General features: G+C 39.4%; 1 non-coding gene across 1 annotated transcript; it reads right to left on the reverse strand.

Annotated features, from left to right (window-relative positions):
• Positions 1-1,762: 1,762 nt before the first annotated feature.
• Positions 1,763-1,869, reverse strand: LOC112092665. The gene has a single exon (XR_002902687.1). It is a non-coding gene; the product is annotated as a small nucleolar RNA R71 (small nucleolar RNA).
• Between the last annotated feature and the right edge of the window lie 4,459 nt (positions 1,870-6,328).

Here is a 6,328-nt window from a genome sequence, read left to right on the forward strand (position 1 = left end):
TATATTATATTATAATATAGTCGTAATTTTTAATTATCCACAGCAATTCAACCTCATAATTTATCAAACGCTATTACATTAATTTTGAAACCGGCACAACTATTATAATTACAGTTTAACAAACACTCAGCTACTTTTTATAGCAGCTGTTTCTTCCTTCAGCATAGTTAAAAGTAAGTTTTCTAAATCTACAGCACTACCAAACTAAGCCATCATCTAGTCCCAAAATAAAACGCTACCACATTGATAACTCTAAGAAATTAGAGTTATCCAACGGTTTTCTAGCTCAAAAGTTGCGTGACCAAGAGTGATTTTTTTAGTTTCTTGTGTGTTTTAATTTAGATTTTTATAGTTTACACTTACTATGGCTTAACTCTATACTTGTGCTCTTCTTGAAGTAAAAGTTGATGATTTTGAATTAAAAATAGGAAGAAAGTCGACTAAGACTGTGTGTGCGCTTTGCAAGAAATTCCTGGGCTAAATGATGTGGCATTCTGGCAACATTCTGGGAACAGCTGGCATATGAATAACGTCAGCGCACTACTTAAAGAAAGCAGACAAAATGGATCCGTGTGAGCTGGTTGAGCAGGTGTCATTGTGGTCCAATGCACACATCATCAAGTGACACCTCAGCCCTTGTTGCCCTAGAGAGGAATGTTTTCTAAAAACAAGGGCAGCCGCCAAAGAGAAAAGGAGGAGAGAGACAAGGCTGAAAAATAAAAGAAGATAGAGAGTATTCCCTCTGGATATACACAGAGCATCCCTCTCCAGAAAACACACAGTGCATTACCAAGAGAGGGAAAAGCATAGTATGAGAGCTGAGAAAGAGAGGAAATACAGAGAGTACCCATCTCCAGAAAACAAAATTCAGAAACGTGAGGGAAGGGAAAAAGGCAGGAGGTTAAACGTAGTTTTGGCCGGACAAAGAGGAATCCAATATCCAGCTAAAATTCATTCTTCTTTCTGTTAGCTTAATTCTCTTTTGTTATTTAGCTATTAATTTAGCTATGGATTATTCTGGAACTTCGAATCTTGTAAATCTCGTTATGAACTAATTTGTTTTAGCTAGGTTTGGTAATGGAACCAAGATTGTGAGAATGACAATTTATTTCTGAGATGCTATTAATTTACTATTCTTGTTCATTCATGTGTGTTCATGCCTATTTCTACTCTTGACTAGCCATCAATTTTAGGATACAAGATTAAGATTAATACTAGAAGGGTTAGTTTTAATCGGATCTAACATGAATGATGCTTGTTTAATCATGAAAAGTAAACAACAAGGCTTAGCAGGAGTGGGAGTCATGAAAAGGAAACAACAAGGCTTAGCAGGAGTGGGCAGTAAGCAAATGCCAACATCTTTGTCCCCCAACCGATACTAATAGATGACAGAAACAGGGCTATTCAAGATTACGCTATGCCCATTTTACATGGACTTAACCCCGGAATAGTGAGGCCAGTGATTCAGGCGCCTCATTTTGAGCTTAAGCCAGTGATGTTCCAAATGCTCCAAATCGTGGGCCAATTCAGTGGCATAGCAACTGAAGATTCTCACCTCCATCTTAGACAATTTATGGAGGTGAGTGATACTTTCAAGCTAGCAGGGGTGACTGAAGATGCATTGAGGTTAAAGCTATTCCTTTATTCTTTAAGGGATAGAGCTCGGGTATGGCTGAATTCTTTGCCTCCAGATTTGGTGGCAACATGGGATGATTTGGCAGAGAAGTTTCTCATGAAATACTTCCCTCCAACCAAGAATGCCAAGCTAAGGAACGACATTACCTCCTTCTAACAAGTAGATGGGGAGTCATTATATGAAGCATGGAAAAGATTCAAGGAGCTATTGCGGAAGTGCCCTCATCATGGGATCCCCCATTAGATTCAAATGGAGACATTTTGGAGAGGATGGCCAACAACAATTATTAATGGCCAACCGAGAAACTTAATGCGAGGAAGGCTACTGGAATTCATGAAGTTGATGCCATCACTGCACTCTTAGTTCAAATGTCATCCTTGACGAATATGGTAAAAGTATTAAACATGCCGGCAGGGGTAAATGCTGTGCAAACTACTGGATTCTCTTGTGTTTTGTGGAGAGGGCCACTTGTATGAAGATTGCCCATCCAACCCAGCCTCTGCTTAATATGTTGCTAATTTCAATAGGAGCAGCAATCCTTATTCGAATCCTCACAACCAAGGGTTGTGCCAACATCCAAATATGGCTTGGAGTAACTAAGGAGTGGGTTCTAGTGGAGCTAACGCTTATTATAGACCCACATATCCACCCGGTTATTTACATCAACAACAAAGAACACATGCGGATTAATCTAGCTTTTTGGAGAGTTTGCTAAAGGAATTTATAGCAAGGAGTGAAGCCAAAATCCAAAGTCATGATGCAGCATTGAGGAATTTAGAAAATCAAATGGGTCAGCTTGCTAACTCTTTGAACAACCGACCTCAAGGTTCTCTCCCAAGCAACACCAAAGATCCACGTAGAGAAGGGAAAGAACACTGCAAGGTTATTTCACTAAGGAGTGAAAAGGAGTTGGAGCCAAGGACAAGACCTCAGCTGTACAAACAGAGCCCACTTCAATCTAAGAGGAAGAGCAGCAAACTCCGCCACAAGAAGAACAACGAAGGAAGCAACAACCAAATTTTGACGTCCAGAATGCTGCAGCATTTCCGCAACATTCTGGAACAGCAGAAACCAGTAATAGCAGTAGCAGCCGACCACCTCCACCTTTTCCACAACGCTTTCAGAGACAGCAACAAGATGGACAATTTCGCAAGTTTTTAGATGTTTTGAAGCAGCTACACATCAACATACCTCTGGTGGAAGCCCTAGAACAAATGCCAAGCTACGCCAAGTTCACGAAAGACTTGGTCACTAAAAAAGGCCGATTTGGGGAGTTTGAAATGATGGCTTTGACAGACGAATGCAGCGCCATATTGCAAAATAAGCTCCCTCCCAAGCTGAAGGATCCGGGAAGTTTCACTATCCCGTGTTCAATTGAAAACCAATATTTTGGTAAGGCTTTATGTGATTTGGGAGCTAGTATAAATTTGATGCCGATGTCCATTTTTAAAAAGTTGGGAATCGGGGAAGCATGGCCTACCACAGTGTCTTTGTAGCTCGCAGACAGATCTATTGCAATTCCCGAAAGAAAGATTGAGGATGTACTAGTAAAGGTGGACAAGTTCATTTTTCCTGCCATTCTTGACTATGAAGTAAACAGAAAAGTGCCAATCATTTTTGGAAGGCCGTTTCTTGCTACAGGCCATACCCTAATTGATGTACAAAAAGGTGAGCTAACCATGCGTGTGCAGGATGAGCATGTGACATTTAATGTATTTAAGGCAATAGAGTTTCCAACTGAGGTGGAGGAATGTTCTGTAATATCAGTCACTAACTCTTTAGTGGCTAAAGAGCTTGAGAGTAGCAGCCATACGGACTTGTTGCAGCTATCCTCGTCATTAGATTTGGATGAGGCTGAAGATGAACCTATGAAGCAGTTAGCTTGGTTAGGTGCCAAAACAACAGCACAAGGACCTATAAGGAAATTTAAGGCGCAAGACTCGTCAGAGGAGGGTGAAAGAAAATAAGAAATCATTGACTTGAGCTCGTCAATCATTCTAACATGCACACCGCCATCCGACCCATTTTGGCCATCATCATCACCGCCACCATACTGCATTCTTTATGAGCCCAAACTAAAAATGAAGTTCTTCAATCAAGCCCATCACCTTCCGAAGCCAAATCTTGTTGATGCAACGTGCCGAAATTGTAAAAATCATGTCAAGCTTGAGGGCATCATAATCAAAGACCCATTTGTAGTGTTGTATGACACTTACTATGGGCAGATGCCGCTCTTTAATGAGCGCCTCTCTAAACGTCCGGTTGAAGATGTTAAAGCAAGCGCTCCGTGGGAGACAACCCAAGTTTTCTAAACCTTTTTTTTATTTTCCTTCCTTTCAAGTTTTAGTTTTTATTTATTTATTTATTTATTTTAGAACTTTTTACCTTGTTTTAGTGTTTCTCTTTTGTAGGTGCAATCGTTGAAGCTTCATGAATGGATTCAATTCAAGAGAGCGATCAAGCATTGAAGCCTAAGCTCCAAATTAACATAGGGGAGTTTCTTAAACTTTTCCTTATGTTCTTGATTGCCTACACATTGAGGATATTGTGCTTGGTAAGTTTGGAGGGAGAACTTTGGTTGTCTTTGTATATATCTTTGTTTGATTTTGCAATTTAAAAAAAAAATGACAACACGTTTAGCCTACTCCTGAAGCCCTAATTTCACCCCTTATTTATACTCTTCATTTCATTTTCTTCGAACACTTCACCCCCAAACTCACTTCACTCTGATAACTTTATGAAAATAGAGTTAATTGAGCATTTCCCAGGCTTAAATTATTACCTAGAGGGTAATTAGTTTTAGTTTTATCCTTTATTTTGTCTTGTTTCTAGTTTTTAGTTAGTTATGTTTCATGAATTCTCTCTCTTGTGTTTGGCGCTTAAAAAGAGCTAATCCGGGTGCATGTTGTGATTATTTTCAGCTTTGAGAAAGCATTGTCATCTTGGAGGCTAGCAACAACTTGTCGTTTTGGAATTTTCAAGGAAATCCTAGTCAGCATTACTGTGCATTGCTGTAGCAAGGCGAGCTGGGCCAGACGTGCATGTTGCTGACAGTTGTACCTGAGCTAGAAGAATGAGCTGATTTTACCGTGAAGGGTGCTGATTTAGCTGCTGATTGGAGGCTTCCTCAGGGGCTGCCACGTGTAATTAGGGTACAATAAGTACCTGCAGCTGCAAGAGAAAAAGGTGTCCTTGGTCATATTTTGTAACGCAGAGGCGGCTGAACTTGGAAAAGGAAACCACCTCCATTTTTCTGATCAAGTACCATTTCCAGTACTGAGGAAGAAGAAGAAGAAAACGTCACAGAGATTTAAACGTGAAGGACCATCTGTTGATGCAAGAGTGCCTAGAGGAAACCTTGGAAAAGGGGGATTCGGATTCTCTCATCATCATTTTAGTCTTTCTTATTCTCATTACTTTGTTTTTCTTGTTAAAGAATATTTACTCTTCTTCTTGAATCTGAACTTGAATTCATAAATATATTTCTATGAGATTATGATTTGTTGGCTGAGGTTGTTGATTTGTTAAATATTAAGTTGCTAGTTGATGTTGAATGGATTTGATGATTATTTCTTTGTTTATTCAAGTGAGCTGAATTTGTGCCTTAACTGTGATTGGGAAATCATAAGAGGGGAGTACAGCTTGATTAGATCTGGGAAGATTTAGTTGAGTGCAAATAACTTGAGTAATGCAAGTTCTTAGATCTTGTTACAGATTTTTGATCCACATGATATAGGAATATATTATGTCTTGCATAACCATACGATTTAGAGCTTCATTCTCTGATTTTAGAGTCTAGATTTGCAGAGGGATTTGTGAGATTTAGCTTTAAGATTAGTAGACGGCGGATTGGAAAGTCCCTGGTTTAGTAGAATCCGGTTAACTAGAAGTTTTCATTGTTGTCCATTGCTGCAGCAACGCGCAGCGTGATAAAAGACAGTTTAATAATTTTAAGCCGCGAACAGTGACATTGGCCAATTTTATTTGCAAACTCTTTATTAATTAGTTTTATCTTTGTTGTTCATTTTCTTACAATCAGATTATCATTAGTTTTTAACATCTTAAAATCAACTTTAGTTTACTTCTTAAAAACTTGAATAGAATTAACTTAGCAATTTGATTTCAAAAACACACAGTCCATGTGGGACGATACTTGATTATTCATCATTTTACTACTTGTTGACTCGTGCACTTGCGAGATTCTAGATTCACAATTTTAAGCAACAAGTTTTTGGCGCCGTTGCCGGGGACTGTCTTATTTGAATCTTATTGTTAAAGTAATTCACTATTCAAGTATTTTTATTCATTTTCATCAGAGTTTCTGATTTTTGGCAGGTCTTTGGGAACATCTTGTATGCAAGAACCTGAGTTATTCCTTCTTGACCCAGAAATTGAAAGGACTTTGAGAAGGAGAAGAAGGGAGCAGCGAGGATTTGCTCACGTACAAGAAATGGCCGAGGAAGACGCTCAGGGGATCTTACTGAATCAGGGGCAGCAGCTTAATGCTCTTGAACCAGCCCCAAGACCGTTTGTGGTTGATGACCGTGATCGAGCAATCAGAGATTTTGCAGTCCCAGTTCTTGATGGACTAAATCCTGTGATTGTTCGGCCAAACATCCAGGCCCTACACTTTGAACTTAAACCGGTCATGTTTCAAATGCTACAGACCGTGGGACAATTCAGCGGTATGGC

The sequence above is a fragment of the Morus notabilis genome, unplaced genomic scaffold (assembly GCF_000414095.1).
Source record: "Morus notabilis unplaced genomic scaffold, ASM41409v2 Scaffold457, whole genome shotgun sequence".
NCBI lineage: Eukaryota > Viridiplantae > Streptophyta > Magnoliopsida > Rosales > Moraceae > Morus > Morus notabilis.